The sequence below is a fragment of the Corvus cornix genome, chromosome 1 (assembly GCF_000738735.6).
Source record: "Corvus cornix cornix isolate S_Up_H32 chromosome 1, ASM73873v5, whole genome shotgun sequence".
In the NCBI taxonomy this organism is placed as follows: domain Eukaryota; kingdom Metazoa; phylum Chordata; class Aves; order Passeriformes; family Corvidae; genus Corvus; species Corvus cornix.
The window spans coordinates 54,113,593-54,131,093 of NC_046332.1; the positions used below are offsets into that span (position 1 = coordinate 54,113,593).

Here is a 17,501-nt window from a genome sequence, read left to right on the forward strand (position 1 = left end):
CCCGCCGCCGGGAAAAGTCACCTCAGGAGCCCGGTGGGCAGCGGACGGGAGGCTCCGGGAGCCGATCGCAGGTCCTGCGCGGATCTGTCACTCGCTTCTCTCAGCTTCAGCGGGCGGGAGCGGTCGTCTCCTCCGTCAGGTAACCCCGCTTGCTCCCTCGGGGCGCCACCGCGCCCAGGCGGGGATCCCGGGAGCGGCCCTTACACCCGGCCCGGGGAGAGCGGCGCGGGGGCGGGCGGGAGCCGCGGGACAGCCGGAGCTCCAGAGGGTCCCGGTGCCCCGCACTCCCGGGACATGACAGGACAGGCTTCCCTCATCTCCGCTCCCTACCACCCCCCCCCCCACCCCGGGCCAGCGGATCCCTCCCTCCCGCCTTTCCCCCCCCTCCGCCGTGGAAATTTCGGGGCAGCGTCCGGGACACCGAGGTTCCTGCTTCCCGGCTCTGCAGCAGCAGCCAGGATGACTTCCACACTTACATGCACATCTCCCTTTCTCGCCCGCCGCCCCCAACCCCCCCACCCCCCGCCTCCTCCTTCCTCTCTCCCCGTGTTTTCGTAAACGGGATTAATGCCCCTTCTCTCTTTCTCTTCCCTTTCTCTTGTCCCCCCGCACCCTCCCACCCCCCAAAAAATATAGAGGATAACCTTCGGGGTTTTTTTTCTCCGTTTGTTTCCTCTCCATATTAGCAGATTAACTTCTCCGTTTAAGCGCTTTCTCCACCTCCCACTCAATCGCTTGATTTCCCGTGTCGCGATACGGAGCCGCCTTTTGCAGGAACCCGGGTGACGGTCGTGCTGCCACATGCTGTCACATTTATCATCTCTGTCCCTTTGGGTATTAACGAATGACCAAAGTGCTCTTCATCCCCTATTGCACAGAGCTATTTTTTCCCCCTCGTAGCGTTAAAACGCGAGTTTCCTTCCTGGACTAGAGGGGGGGAAACATAATCCGAGACCATTTGAATCATGCCAGCTATTTGTAGGTGTCTTTCCTCTCCTCCCACACACCCCAAAACCGAGTAAATACCCTCCCCATAGATAGCCCAGCCTAATACTGTGATCTGAGCTGGCCATTCACCTCCTCTTCTCCGCCTACAAAATTCTCTGTCTCTGTCACCCGGGTCGCTATTTGTCATTGGCTTAGCTATTTTTTGGTGGTTGTTTCTATGTCATTTCTCGGTGGCCAGCAGCACTCGGTCTCTCGTAGCTGTATGAATGCGATCGTGCTTATTGTGATAGGCGCTGCGATCTCTCTCGCAGCCTGAGCGCTGGGCGATTCCCCCGCCGCACACACACACACATGCACACATAATATGTGACACGGTGCCTTTTTCTCCACGACGCCGTTTAACCCCCTCGGGGCCGGCTCTGGCGTGGGCGCTCGCGTTTCGGAGTTGCGCGCACACAAGCTCACAAGGCATCTTTTTTGTGGCGGGAGCGCCGGCGGGGACAGCACCGTGCGGCGGGGCAGGGAGGGAGCTCAGGCGCTGCCAGGCCAGAGGGCTCCTTCCCAGCCACAATTTCTAAGCGTTACTTTTTATTCCTCTTCTTACTTCCCTCTTCACTTTCGGCAGCCCGACCTTTTTTTATTATTATTCATTATTATTTTTAATTTTTTTTTCCGGAGGCAGGAAAGCGTATGGATATTTTCCCCGATGCCGTGTGAGCGGCGGGCGCCCGGGGCTGCCGTCGAGCTGGCGGGCGCGCAGGATGCGCAGCGAATGCAGCATCGGGCCCCCTGTTAAGGCTCCCGTTCAGCGGAGGCTGGACCGGCTGCTGCCCCCCCTGGTTGCCTGCGGGGACGCGAGGCTGGGGCTGGGAGGTTGGACCGGGTCACAGCCTTTCCCCGCTCCTCTTCCTCCCCCCACACTGCCCCCCCCCGTCCCCCCGCTACCCCCCCGCGCATCCCTCCGCGGCGTTCAAAGCCAGAAGCGGCCGCCTTGCGCTTAGCACCCCGGCCACCGAAAATAACGAGTTAACCGAGGGACGTAGGAGGGACGTAGAGAAGAGTTGGGGTGCAGAAGTGCTGTACAAAAGATTTCTGTGTACATGGCTGAGAGCGTGTAGTCTTAAAGTGAAATGCAAAACTTAGCGTTTCCAGCATAGCAACTGGATTGTGGTTCAAGGTATTTTCTGTGTAATGCAGAAATCCAGCAGTTCAAGGAGATTTTTCTGTCTCGAATCCTTAGTTTCCCTGGATTCTTTTAATCCAGTACATAAATTACACATTTTCAGTTATTTTTTCCTGGGAATAGCTGCTTGGTTTGTCTCTGCAATTCATACTTTTGTGCCCTGATAGAGAATTCAGCTTAATCCCTGAAATTGAGATACTAGTAAGATCCTATTGAGATTTAGCACTCATTTCTTTAGCTCTGCATCATTACTTTCAGAGTGTTTTCAGAAACGGTTTTAACAGTCAGTATGGGAATGGGCACAAAGCTGTTTCACTGTAGCTGTGTATACTTTGAAATATCAGGATTTGAAGAGATTTACACTGCTCAGCTGTGGAAGTGCACTCACAAATACTGACTTTCACTTTCAATGAAATAACTGTCCTGACTCATAGCTAATTTACAAAAAAACCCCTATAATTCAGTATTGTGCAGGTGCGTGTGCGTTTTCCCCCACTATTCGATAGTCATGTTCAATAGCATGCAATTTATACCTATTTTTCATTTTAATTAAAATCCGTGCTTAGCACGTATTTGACTACATGAAACAACTGCTCTTTTAAGCTTTTTTATTTCTCAGCTGCACTGTTCTCATATTTTACAATTACATAAAGGTGGGTGTGGCTAAAATGAAAGCAGTAAGCAATCTGATATGAATATATAGTGTCTTCTAAGTGAGTTTTCCGTTCTTATATTTGATGTACTCCTTATTTTGAGATAGTTAGGGGGAAAAAATCATGTAGCTTAAATAGACCCTAGTAGAGCTGCTTGCATTTTTTACCTCAGTTAAAATGTCAAACATTAACTGGGATTACTTGGCCCTGGAAAAGTTACATTTGGAGGAAATATCAATTGAACTTAAATATGTAAATGTATATATTTATATTATATCAATAAGTGAAAGCTGAAGTTCTACGCTTAATTAAACCTTGCTTAGGTATCAAATGTAGCATAGTGTGTGTATTTTTTTTTTTCCTTTGTTTCTTTTCAGGCTAATCCTTTATCTTGATTCTTAGGAAAAACATCCAAATAAGCTTCAGTTGGTTGGGGCTTGTTTTTTTTCTTTTTCTGCTCTAAAGTTATACTGAAAGTTTCCAAGAGGTACCCTCTCATTTTATAGATATGTATCTACTGAAGCTTGAAGTAACTCTTGAGAATTTCTAATTTTCAGAAATAACAGTAATTTGAAAGTGTGACTGTGTATCTGTGTGACTTTTTTGTGTGCTAGGCTAGTACTTCATAGGAAGCTTATTGTAGTAACATTTTAAAGGCAGGCTACATATACGATACCAAGGTATCATGGGGTTCTTTTTCTGTTTAGTTTGTTGTTTGGTTTTTTTTCATCCTTAATGTCTGGAATTCTGAACCTATTACTATTCCATCCAAAATGTAATATCATGGAAGGAAAAATAAATTGGAGTCTTTAATTCCTTAATTATGTTTATGACTAATAAGTCAAATTCTGCAGTGAAGTACAACTGGAACTGCATACAAACTACCTGGTTCTGTATACCCTGCCTGTGAACACTGTGTGAAGGTGCACATCTTATCCATCTTGAGTGTCAAAAACCATCCTAACAGGTGTATCACTACTTTTCTGATACACTTTTACACATGTAAAAGCACATGAGCTTTCTTTACAGGAAAAGTAGCCACGTATCAGTTAGTATTTCTTTTATAGGACCTTACTGGGTTCTGTTATTTGCACTGGGGAGCAATTGACTACTGAATATGTAAGGGAGAATCAAGAAGCTTATCACTGTATTCTACGAATATGCTGCAGGTATTCTGCCTCGTAAATGTAGTCATCCACCCACACCCAAAGGCCCATAGCAAGTTATTTGAGTAATTCACATTCATTACAAACTGTCAAGGGTAGAGTGCATCTTGGACTAGTTTTGACTGTCTGTGAAAGAACTAGGGAATGAAATTGTAAGCTTTTTGTGTAGAAACAAAGATATTTTTATCAGAAAGTTTTTAGAACTAAAAATAACTTCATCTACACCCGTAAGTGTTCTCCACTGATTTTTTTTCACTTATTTATCATTATAAGTGCTAAACACTTAATATCTAACACTGGAACCTGATCTCAAAAAATTGTTTTCTATTATCAGTAATACTTGGAAAATTTTGTTTGAACAGGCTGCCCAAATTATTTTTGTACTTAGTCCCCTGTGACTCTTCCCACACCCATCTATTTGTTTAATAGAAGTAGTAATGTATTTTAAAGATAGAAAAAAAAGGTGATATGCCCCTCAAATAGAAAGGGAACATCAGACAGAGTAGAGAGGTGTAGCCACAGATTTCCAGTAACCTCTTTTAGTCAGTGAAAATGTTGCTTTGCAATTTTTTTTTTTTTTTGTGCATTATTGGCAGGAGGTGTGTCGAATTTTTAGGTTACTGATATATTAATACATAAGTTGGATTTCAAAAGGAATCTCTTTATTGAAAAATGTCTTCATTGTGGATACTGGGCAATTTCAGAAATTTTCAGAGCAAGCTAGGTATGAAAATTTCTGCCCATAAGTGTGTAAGGCAATGTCTGTACTGATTATTTTTTTAACCCTTTCCTGTAAGTTTTTAAAACACTCATTCTAATAACAGAACTTTGGGATACATTTGATATTACCACAATTGAGGAATAGTTCTGATCTTAGCTTTGAATGCTGTGTGAGAACTTCAGAAGATTTGTCTGAGTGTTAGAGGAGGGTAGCACAACTTGAGCTCTAGTCCAGCTAGCACTTAATGTGGATCAATTTTTTACTCTAATATTTGCATATAATAATATTTTTAGTGTATTATTAAAAACAAAAAAATGGTCTCTTTACAGAGAATACTAAATTTTTGAACTTTTATTCTAATTCTAAGCACTTTTCCATAGCTCGACAATGAACAGTTGCTAGTGTATAAGGATGACCTCACACACACACATTTATTACCATATGCACACAACAGTAGAAAATGTAAATTATGTACATTTAGCTTTTATTTTGTTAAAGGTTTCCCCAGATGTCTTCTAAACCTGAAGGCGATATTGTTATATTGCTCAAAACTGAAAGATAGGAGTGACTTTCAGTGATCGTTATTAATGTCTAAAGGAAACCACTGTTAGAAATAGGACCCCCCTGCTCCGTGACTATTTAGTTTGTTTTCAGACACTGCAGTGAGTGTATTTGGAGTAAATAGTTTATTAATAAACTTTTCAACATTGAATCTGGTTACAACTAATTATTTTATTTAGCATGAACTGAAATTCACTTGAAGATTTGGTCTGAGAAAAAGATAATTACACATCGAATAGGACTTAGGCATGTATTTTCATTTAAAATAGCTTTATGTAAGTCCAGTTTCAATATAATCTTCAAGTATGTTAATATAAGCACAGAGGGGGACCAAACTTTTTGTGGGTTTGGTTTAAGAACAAAAACTTTTTTTTAAAAGGTGAAATAGATGATGTGTGGAATACACGAACATACAAACTCCTTTTTCTTGTTAAAGCAGGGTGCTTATTATAATTCCATAGCTGTGAGGGGGTTGTAGTATTTTCTCAAATACTCTTAAAGAATAAAGAACAAATTTATGGAAGTATTTGTAAGCAGGTGACCTGATCTAGGCATCAGCTACTCATTTATTAGGCATAGGATGTGTCTTCTTATAGTGTCTACAGTGAAAAAGTTCAAATAAAGTCAAAGTAGATTTAAGATTTTGGCTGTGTGAATGCAATATTTCCTCCAGTAGCTATTTGACTATAGTTACTGCGTCTGTCAAGTTATACTTTGTTCTTACCTGATCAGGGCTGCCTTTCCACCCCCCCCCCTTTTAAGTTTTAAAATTTTGTTTTATCTCTCAGAATGTATTATATGACTTTAGTTTTCCATCATATGTTTTAAAGTAGCTAATATTTGTAGGCTAGATTTTAATAAAGGCAATAATGGTACTGCCTTGAAGAGCAAAAAAATTTAAAACTCCTTAAAGTGAAACACTAGAATTTAAATACTTAACAGTCAATAGCATATTTTAGGAAATATGGAAATATGGCAGTAGTAATCACACATCCATTAAGTAGTTTACTTACTAAAAATCTTACCTGTTTGCTTGTTTGAGGGTGGGTGGAGAAGGGAGGGATTGGTAGTGGGTAGGAAGGGAGAACAACACCCCTTGCTCCTTTTTTTTTTTTTTTTTTTTTTTTTCCCCCTTTTCCTTCCTCTTCCTTTCATCTTAAAATGCTGCGGGAAGAATGAAAGCAGAAACATGCTAATCTGATTTGTTTCAGGAGGCTTCTGATAATAAAGAGGCATATCACAGGTGTTCCTAATCAAGTCAGTTTGGCTTAAAAAAAAAAGTATTTTTAAAATTAGGATTTCCTGTAACATAGACAATGCGAGGGTCAAGCTGATGACCTACATCTATGTTTGGGGATCAACCATGAAACTGTGGGTGTTGGAAATATGTTATAATACATGACATTTTTATTGCAGGTTTTGACCTTTCAATAGAGAGCTGATTTTGGAGAACGGCTTACTCCTGTGATTGAAAAACTCTCTGGAAGGTTGATGGAGCATGAGCATGGTATATATTATATTAACATTTCTCTTATTACATATGTTCTTTATTTTTTAAAATGTACACAGTAGTATAACTTATTCAGATCATTCAAAATAAGCCAGTTCTGATGGGATTGTTCAAGAATTTATTATTTGTTAAAGTAATTTTTCTTTACACTCCCCCTGTAAAATTATAAAACACTTAAGTAAAAGTATTCACACAAGCTGTGCTCAGAAGAAAATGAAGTGGCCAAAAATATATATAAAAAAGCTGAGTTTGCAACAGCCTTGATTCATTTGAGTGATATAAATTCTCCATATAGTATTGTTCTCATATTCCTGTCTTGGGAATTAGTCCAACTGAAATGTTGCTAATCCAAAAAGAAAGTATGGATGATATAAAAAAAATTATTTTTCAATAACTTTATTTTTTTGCTGGCAGGGTGTGTTAAAGAATAGAATAGAGAGCTAGCTGAGTGCATTTCCATGTAGTGTGTAAAATTTGGTTTTAAAGGCATTAATAAGCTAGCTACCTGACAAGCAAAGAAGCAGAAAACAGAAAAAAACAGGTCTTCAGAGCCTTCCACCTGTACCAAAATAGTCAGAAATTTTATTTATTTACTGTATTTGTTGGTAAATAGATATTTTGTAGTAAAACACTGAACATTTAAGAGGAATTAATGTGGATTATGCTACACTCATATTGCAAGTCCTGCTTTGCACTAAAAGTACTCATTTGGCTGAAACTGAGAAATCCATTCAGAGTAATCATAACCTATCTACTCATATACGAATAGTCTTAACTAACCATTTACACAGACACTTGAAATTAAAATAGTAACTGGTCTTGGATTGAGTAAATTTATTGAAATACTAAATGGAGTAGTAAAATCTGTAAGACTTTATCTTCAGCAGTATATATTACAGTACAACAAATTTTATGAACATGTTGTGACTTTAGCAATTCCAACTTTCAGCTGGAATTCAGTTTTTATCCTTAATCAAATCTGTCTGTCTTCAAAAGCACATTTTTTTGTAGGAAGTAATTGTACCATAAAATCAGAGAAGTTTTGAAAACCCAAAATTTCAGTTTATCCCAGTAACTCCTAATTTCTACCAAGCAAGTCCAGTGAGGTGTAAATTTCATATTTCCTCATTGTTGTAACTAATGGCTAGTAGAACTGAAGAATTACTGGAATTTACCAGTAATACACCTCCTGTTATAGAAGTATTTGAGGCAGATGGGTTCTGAATATATTTTTCATACAGTACTATGATTTTAGGGTAGTTAAGGCCTCCTAGAGAAAATTATCAGTTGAGTAAGAAAACTTTGAATACAGAAAGTATAGGAAGTAAACCTTAACTTTGTATAAGCTTTGAAGTTTGTGATTAGTGAGTAGGTAATTCTTTCAGTTTTAATCCTTTCTTTATGTGATTAAACACACAGTGAAAGTACTTCTACTAATGCTTAATCGTGTTTGGGTAGCATGCCTAATATGCTCCCAAATAAATAAATATTTCGGTCTGTCCAGAGACTGGTTTGGATGTTCTGCATTTCTGTTTTTTCTTTTTTTTCCCTTTTTTTTTTTTTTTTCCTTTTTTTTCTTTTTGCTACTAGCTTTCATAGGAAAATAAGGATTTCAGGATTTCACTGAATAGTTTGAGTTTGTTCTTTTTTTTTTCCTGTACAAAAGCAGTTACATTCTTGTTAATGAAAATCAGGATTATATTGCAAGGCAAAGGTATCTAAGGCTCCCTTGTGAGATATTTAAAAGGTGAAAGTTTGATGGAGTGTTCCTTGGTCTGACACAGGTTCAGAGTATTTCTCATAGATTCTTATTCAGCAAAAAAGGTGGTTTCTGGTTCATAACTGTAAATCAAAGGGATTTAGGGCCTAATCCTGCAAACTTTAATGTACACAAGTAGTTCTAATGACTCACTACCATGAATAAGGATTTGCAGAATCATATTGTCATTAGATGCACACTTTATTTCCTTTTACAAATTTAGTATATATTTAAGTATTTAGAACTTTAGGACAGGTCTAAATGCTTTTTTAGAAAGTGCAAAGAGTTTTGCAGTAATGTAGTAATTGAGTCTTACCCAATTACAAGCTCTAATATCTTTTAAGAGTGCTGCAGTTGTCAGTTATGATTAGAGTCCACTTATGGTGTTGATTTGCTCTAGAACATTTTTGTGCTGAATTTTGGCCCATATTAATTTTAAAATTTTTTTTTCTAGAGCTGTTTTGTACTTGGTAGTCAATATGACTGTTTCTTGATCCAAAGAGTAGGTGAAACTTTCAAGAAAGCTGGTGGGGTGTGTTCGTTTTATTTTCCTACTCTTAGCCTCTCCTATTGTAGATCTTATTTAGCAAAACAACCATTGATTTTGTTGGAAGTTCAGCCTGAATTAAGGGCCTGCAGTGCTTGCCCCTTAAAAATTGCTGGTGTGGCTATTGCAAACTGTGTGCTTGACTTCATAAACTGTTTTGCAATATCTATTTGTAATGAGGTTGAAAAGACAAAAATGTGCAGACTTCTTTACTGAAGTGCTTCAGATGTGGAACTTTGCATGGCCACGTTTATTGTTCCTACTGTAGGTATAACACTTGAGGCTCTACAAGTCTTGTTGATTAAATCATAATTTGAAAGCTGACAATTATTACATGCTTATTGCTCATCCAAAAGGAACTGTTGCAGATTACTTTTACAATTAATTTATGATTTCTTTAAGGACTTCTCTTGTTTTACAAAGGCAACTGAAATAATTTTCCTGAAAGAGATATGTAGCTATAAATGCTACCCATGCCTAGTTACTACAACGTGTGTAAAATCAACCATAGTTTGAAACCCTTGTTTGATATCTTATGTATGACTGTTTTAATTTTAACTATGAAGCAACTGAATTTTCTGGATTTTGTTAGTTTAAACTAAATCCAGCCCTACATTATTTTAAAATGGAGTTTTGTATACCATTAGAGTTGAATAGACATTAGTTTTTATTATTACTTCAGACATTCAATGGAACACGTATGTAGGAAGGATTTAAGACTGGCATACTTAGACATCATTTTTCCTTGTCTGTTGTTAAAATGGTCTTGCTAGGCAATGGGAAGAGAAAAGCAAATGACATGTAAATTCTTTAGGAAAAATAGTTAAAGTATGCTAACTGGGATATTTAAATACTTATTCTTCTCACTCAAATGCAAATATGTATAAGTAAGGTATTGCCCCCTTTTTTACTGTTATTTTTAATTTCAACAGAAGTCTAAGGAGGAGTTTATGTAGACCCATACATTGAGGCTTTCAGTGGGGGAATGAGAAATGTAATCAAAGTTGTTAAATGTTCATATAGTGTATTGATGACTTGTTAATACACCTTGGTTTAGACTGCTGTTTGCATACTAAAAACATGTATGAAGATGCAATTGCTAATTGAGTAGTGTGTTTGAATAAATCACTGTTTCTAGTTTTGTTAATTTTTGATTTATTTCAAATACATGGATATTAATGGTAATTTTTTTTTCTGAGTTTGTTTGGGGCAGGACTTTTTCTTCTTTCAGAAAACAAGGGGTTTTTTGTTATTCTAAATTTTTACAGCAGTATTATAAGAGAATTAGTTCTTTTTATTGAAATATATTATCAGGATAATTTAGTCAAAGCAAGATGTTAGGAATATCTGTTTTTAATTTGCGAGGTCCTTAAAAATCTTAGTAATGTGGAAATACCTCTGAAGTATTTACACCTTTTCTTTAACCCACTAAATTTTAAGAGCTTGCTTTTTACTTCCTGTGAGTGTCCTATGGGGTTTTTTGTTTTGTGGATGGTTTGGTTTGGTTTGTTGGTTTTTTGTTGGTTTGTTTGTTTTTTTGTTTTTTTTTTTTAAGCCTTCGGTCAAAGATTTTCGGGATCTCATGCTTCCACTTCCTAGCTGACATGAAGACCAATTAATTTTTTTTTTTTTTAATTTTTTTAAACTTCCCTTTCTCCCCACAGAAGGAAATGGATTTTAGTATTCATATGAAAGTTAACTTAAACATTTAGAAAGTACTGTAATTATGAACATGATTATGATCTTCCCAACTTTAACTGATGATTTCCTACTTCAAAATACATATAACATCATATAAGTCACTTCTAGATTTAACAGGACTTCCAGTGGATCTGATAAATGAAAACATTTGCTTTCTAATTTCTGTATTCTTTTGGAGTAAAATTTTCTCTTGGTAGAATGAGTAGATACTGTGGTCTTATGAATGTTATCACTTCAGTAATTCTGAAAACACTTCGCTTTCTCTTATTGCAAGTTAGTCCATATTTTAGTCAAGCTCAAAAATTAGACAAGGAAGATGCTCCATCTGTGAAACATTGCAATGACTCTTATAAGAAAGTCTTTCTCTAAGTGAAAATATACTGAAAAGTTTATTGCAGAACACAGTTCTCTTTTGATATTGTGACACTTATTGTCAGCATTTTGCACAGGCAAAAAGAACTCCTGATTAAAAAGAATGCTTATGCACTAGTTACCCTGTCCCTATGCTCCCTAAAAACAAAAGATTTTTTCCAGGTTCTCAGGAGAAGGGAAAATGATGCTTTTAATGCCAAACACAGGAGTTACAAAAGCAGCACTCAAATCTGTACTTTTCTTCATCTGTGTTAACACTTAATTTTAAAAATATTTTTTCATCTCTCAGGCAGAGTGAGGGATAGTAGTTCTTTATGACCAGAGTATTTTTTAAACAAAGGGTCATATACTCGTCTTTAATTCTATGTATGTGGAAATCCACAGCCTGTTTGACATGTGAGTGTTACTAACATATTTTCCATACTTCTTTAAGTCCCAAATTCATGACCTCTCTAAACAATTCGAGAGCAGATAAAATAAGGTTTGAAATAAAATCAGAGGAAAATGCTTGCCTTCTCTTCCTAGTATTACCAGGTTTAAAATCTGGATCTTAATGGTGCCTGTTTTGCATCTAGGTTTAGGGTGTAATGAGGAGACTCTTGAATTAGCAGTGAAAGAATAATTCCTTCCAGGGTATTGATACTGCTAAACTGTGTTCTGTTGACACCAGCGGCTCTTCTGTTTTTGTTGAGGTTTTGATCCCACCATAATGACAGTGAATTTGGCTGTGAATATTGAGTATTTGCTTCAGAAATTGATATTTTTTTGAAACTGCCTAAGAAATTCACAGAAATGTAAAATACAAGAATATTCCTAAGTTTTCTCTTAAATTTGTTGTCCTGGAATTTTTTTTTTTTTTTGCCATTTAGGTACATAGACTTATTGCATTTTTGGTGTGTAATACTTAATTTGTCAACCTCACAGTCTTCTGACCTGAAAACAAATTTGAAACATTGTTCAAAAAAATTTTTTTTACCTTAATATAACTTATGTTGCTGACCCACTTTCCATTATTAAAAACCTGAACAGAATTTGTCATTGTGGTAGGAATTAATGAAGGCTAACACTAGAGGGCAATTCAAAGCAGCAGCTTACCCAAGAACAGTTATGGGTGCCTGTGGCCCTGAGATGAAAAAGAGGGAGCCAATGGAAACTTTCCCAGGGTCTTCCCCAGGCAAAAGCTGCTCTTTGTGATTACCCTCCTAAATGGCTTATTTAACTCACTTTTCATATCTTGGAGTGCTTCACTGAATGAGAAAGAAGTTAAGCTAGTTCTTATGCTTTGCTGAATCACAAGTTAAGAAACATCTTCCACAGTGTCTTAACCTTGCTTGCTCTTGTCATTGTCAAAAAGGCATAACTTTCTCAGTGGTGGGTTTTGCTTGGTTTTTATTTGCTGACACATCGTACATCAAACTCTTGGAAAGATACTAGGGTTTGGGGGGCGGTAAGATAACATTACAGAAAAGCTTAAATGTCTTTTATTAAGTACCAAGGAAAATGGAATATATGGTGAGTAAAATATTTTCTTACAAGATACTGCAAAGTTAGTCAAATTAAGAAGACAGTATGAATTTAATTTAATATTAAAAAAGACCCCTACACACACAAAAAACAAACCACAGCACAACCAGGATATGGTATCAGATAGGTACTTTGTGTCTAGAATTTTATCAAGTAAAACATATTATATAGAATGCAAAAAAAAACCCAGTTGAAGATGAGCAATAAAGTGCTGTATTTAATATTTAACCGAGTAGAAGAGATCATCTGTGTATATTGTACACAATTTAAACAATTTATATAACAGTGCATTACATAATAAATTACAGTTTTCACTGTTACAATGTTCATTATAGATTTACAGAACATCTTAAATCCTTGTAAATAATAACCTGTAATGCAAATGATGGTGTCGTGGTTCTTGAAAAGCACTCTAGTATTCTTATTTTAGCAATGCAAATTTTCTCATTATATTGAAATGTATGCACCCAGCCGTGTAAATGCTTGTGGCACAGTACATATTTGAAAACAAAGGGCATTTTATATAAGTGTGTGTTTATACCTGTCTTTCTGTCTTTATGTGCATATAATATCTTATATATTTTGTGTGCTTGTATATAAAAAAGCTAATCTATGATTAAAATGGCATGTTTGTTTCTACACTCTGGATCAGTTTGTCAAGTTGTGTTTTCTTTGCATTCTTTTGCACAACTTACTATAAACGTCTAAAATTTGCTTTAGCTGCTTTCAAGTTGTTTTTTTACAAAGAATATTTACTTGCAATCACTCTGGCAATGCCACAGATGAATATAAATACTGCAGGGCATTGTTACAGTAAACACTTACACCTGTTTTCTGCAGGTCTGATCAGCAACTCTAGTGCAACTTGAAAATATGTAATCTGCTGGCAGTGTTGTGCCCAACCTTAACTGGTGCTGGTGCCTTTGAAGGAGAGATACTGTGTCATAACACAGTATGTATAGTCCAACAATGACTGACCTTGATCAATCTGTCCAAGAAGAAAATAGTTTTCTTGGTTCTTAATTTTCAAAATGCACAACAGGGGAAAAAAAGAAGCATGTGAAATTTAACCTACAGAAGTTGTTAGGTTCTCTGGGGTTTAGAGGAGATTTTTGCTTTCATTGGGGGAATTAGTTGGCAGTCATGCACAGTGATACAGAGGTCTTAATCACACGCATGAACTCTTGGTTTTGAGAATGTATTTCTACAAAATCTGTCTGATTCTAGGTGATTAAACCAAGCATGCATGTAAGTTTTTAAGGAACTGAACCCTTAGTCTTTGCAGGTAAGACACTACCATTTTAAGAATAAGCATTTTCATGCCAATATGACTCTTCTCTTTTTTTCTTTTTTTTTTTTTTTTCCCTTTTACCAGCTTGATTTTTGGCCCTAAATCAAAGAGATAAGTTCTGTCATTAACATTAAAGCTGTCTTCAGAATTTTGTTGATTTGAACAAAGCAAGAACAAATGTGTAAGTACCAGTAATATGCAGACCAGTATTGCAATACTGGTCTGTTCTGTCTTTAAGCAGGTGGTTTCATGTGGCAGGCTGGAAGAGACTCTTTTTCTTCCCAGCTTTTGACAAAAAGATGACGCATATGACTCAGAATTAGAAGGGGAAATCTGCCAGTTTGCATCAGTTCTTTAACTTGTGGGCTGCTATTCACCACAAGAAAAATCAGTATACTTGCACCAGTGCTTCTTGAGAGATGAGGAGTAATCATTTCCTTCCAAAAGTGTAGGAGGATTGGAGTAGGCCTTTCATATGTTACACTAGGCTTTTCCTATATTAAGGTATTTTTCAATTATATTAAATTTTTAGAAATAAAAAAACCCAGATAATTTTATTAAATGTTACATTTAATAATTAATATAGGAATCAGGTATTATAGCTTAATGTAGATCAAAAGCAAAGTGATTTGTTTCATGAAACTTCTGTTTTGTTGGCACTGAAACTCAGCTGTTGTAGATCTCCAGAATCAAAAGGTAAGGGGTTTTTTTTTGTCTATTTTTTTAACCTAATGCCATATATCTAAATCTCCAGTTCCAGCTTTTAAGTAAGTTAGTAGGACTGATAAAAAAAAATTAAAATAGCAACTTTGAAGACAGAAGCCATCTGTTTTGAAGGGGAAAATAATTACTTGAAGTATGGAAGATCTGAGTTTTCAAAATGTCTTGCCTTAGACCTGCTATAAAAGATAATGCAGATAATTCTGGTTCTTTCATATAGGTTAGGATTACAATGGAAAGATGCTTCTTGCAATACTGATATTGCTCAAAGAGCAAGTCAAGTAACTTTTTACTTCAAAAAAAAAATTGAGATGTTAGTTTTCAGAGATCTAACACCTTTTAGATTTGTGTGTATTTATTAGTTCGAGAGTACAATTTTGATTTTTTTCCCCTTTTTTTAACTACTTGTGTACTTTAAGTATTGGATTATAAATCTTTTTTCTTAATATATTAACTTCTTGTTAATTCAGCTTGGTTTTACTTTAAGCTTGTTAGTGAAATATTGAAAATCTAGCTTAATATAAAGCCATAAGAAGCACCCAGCATCCTTATCTTTTGTCTTTTTTTTGTTTGTTTTTTTGGGGGGTTGTTTTTTTGGTTTTGGTTTTTTTTTTTCTGGTGGATAAAGTTCCTCTCATTTGGCAAAACCATTGTTACTGTTTTGGAAAAGCATGTTCTAAGTGAAGTTTGTTTTCTACCTGGGAAAATGAAATTCACTGCTTATCAATCTGTGTCAGCCTTAGAAAGCACCGTTTTATTTTGTATTAGCGCAGTTCTGTGAGTAGTGGGTCTCACTGATGGAAAGTGGGGAACCAAACAAGAAATGTTTTTGACAGGGAGTACACAGATCTGTGTGTTAGATGGTATCTATTAAGATTAGTAGTATTCTATTAATATTTCACAGAGAGGTGGGGGAAAGATTGCTGCTCCAGCTACCACTGAATAAACAATAAGATAATGTGATTAGGAATCTGCACCCAAAGGTGTTATGGACACTTGAAACTTCTGCTGAAATGAGTAATTAAATAATGAAGTTGTAGAATTACAGCTAACGACTGGAAAAGTAGCAGTTACTAGGAGGTGTTCCTCTGCTATTAAATAGTGGATTCCCTTAACAGTTGGGTTGATTTCTTCAAACAGGTCAATCTCACCTTTCATAAGTCATGCTGTTGTCTGGCATTTTATAGAAGTCATGTAGTGATGATGTTAAGAAAAAGACAAATTTACTGCCTGAGCCAGAAGGCAGGCCTACAAAAAGCAACTTCTTTCAGGACACGAAAAGGTCTTTGTTCTGTGGCCTTGGTCTTTTTGTGCTTTGACCCTTATTTTATAGCATTGTCACTCTGACCTTAAATCTTTGAAAGCAGACATGCAGCAAATTTAGCCCTTTACAAGTGGGGTTTCGTTCTGAGCTATGGGCCTGATTTTAATCTTTAGGCATTATAGTCCCATACAATACTGAGATGTAACAAAATCTCAATTTAAGATTTGTGGTTTGGTATTGTGTAAATAGTTATTTATATATAAGGGAATTTTAAAAAAATATATTGCTCTGTTACTGGCCTATGATTTGTAATTATTTACCAATTTGAGATAAGACAGCAACTAGGAAGGCAGTCTGGCTAATACTGACCAATAGATTTTTCACTTTCCCAGAAGTACTTTGGAAATTGATCCTGTGCACAGACCACCAGGGTGTCTGGAAAAGCGACTTGAATATTCTGTTGAGGACAAGAAATGCTTTCCTGTACATTCTAGAGTTAGAAGATTTAAACAGCAATACTTGCATGGCCTTCTTTCATAAAAGACTGTGCCAACTTAGGGTAGCACAAAATTTTACACGAGGTCTGTGTCTGTTACATGAGCAAGTCTTCTGAGAACTTAATAAAACTAATTTTTTTTTTTTAAGAAAACCAGAAATTAATGAATGTAATTGAAAACCAATAGTTGACAGGTTTTTAAGGGTTTTTTGAGAATTTAATATGTTTAAGAGGAGAACCTGTTTCCCTATCTAAGTAACTTTACATTATATAGCTGATTTATATTGGACAGTTATTGTTGTTTGGAGAGGGATTGTCACATTTTCTTTTATCAGTAATGATTCGATATACTTCAGGTTTTGTAAACTTTAGCTATAATAATAGGATAATCTTTTCTGAATCTAATAGTGTAAAAATCTAAGTCTACATTTTTTGGAGAACTTGAAAATATTTATCTTTTTTTAATTATTTTTTTAATCTGGAAAGGTGTTAGAAAATTTTTTTTTTAATACTCATGCAGAAACTGAAGATTATATTATTAGACAGATCTGGCTTCCTTTTTGATAGAACCACTATATGTAGTTTTAATATTTTTTGTGATAAAACTGGGGGGAAAGGAACATTTTAATTACTACTAAAATGAAATGTAAAACTTACTTTGTAGAACTTAAAAAATAGCTAATTCGTTTTTCTTAATTTTGTATGTGTCCTTTCAAGCAGAAAGAATGCTGGTACAGATTGAAAGCGTTCACACAGTTTTTCTTCCTGTGCGCTCGCCAAAGGTGCAGAGAAGACAGATTTTTAAAAGTTGCGTGCAAGCTATACCAGTGCAGTCAAGTGGGATCTGGAAAGGCTTTTCTGAAATGCAACTTTTACATACTCTGCTAGAGCTTGGAGCTTGTTACACTTTACAAGTTCCCTGTAAAGTGTTTCATATAGCAATCTAGTTAATGCATCAACTTCTGACAAAACACTTTTTAGAAGCTGGGAAAAGAGGTGGGAGGGGTTAGTCTTATTCAGTTTTATTTTTAAGCTACAGTTGATTCTAAAATACACTGATAATATACCAACGTATACATTGATAA

The 17,501-nt window shown here is 36.3% G+C and overlaps 2 long non-coding RNA genes across 2 annotated transcripts in view; one reads left to right on the forward strand and one right to left on the reverse strand.

Annotated features, from left to right (window-relative positions):
- The window catches only part of LOC104689955, a 90,436-nt gene extending 89,396 nt beyond the window's left edge, over window positions 1-1,040 (reverse strand). The window contains exon 1 of the long non-coding RNA XR_005603881.1: window positions 645-1,040. This is a non-coding gene — a long non-coding RNA (uncharacterized LOC104689955). The remainder of the gene's footprint in view (window positions 1-644) is intronic.
- LOC109144712 overlaps window positions 1-17,501 on the forward strand; it is a 109,644-nt gene that overhangs the window by 49,533 nt on the left and 42,610 nt on the right. The window contains exon 3 of the long non-coding RNA XR_005603912.1: window positions 6,649-6,739. This is a non-coding gene — a long non-coding RNA (uncharacterized LOC109144712). The remainder of the gene's footprint in view (window positions 1-6,648; window positions 6,740-17,501) is intronic.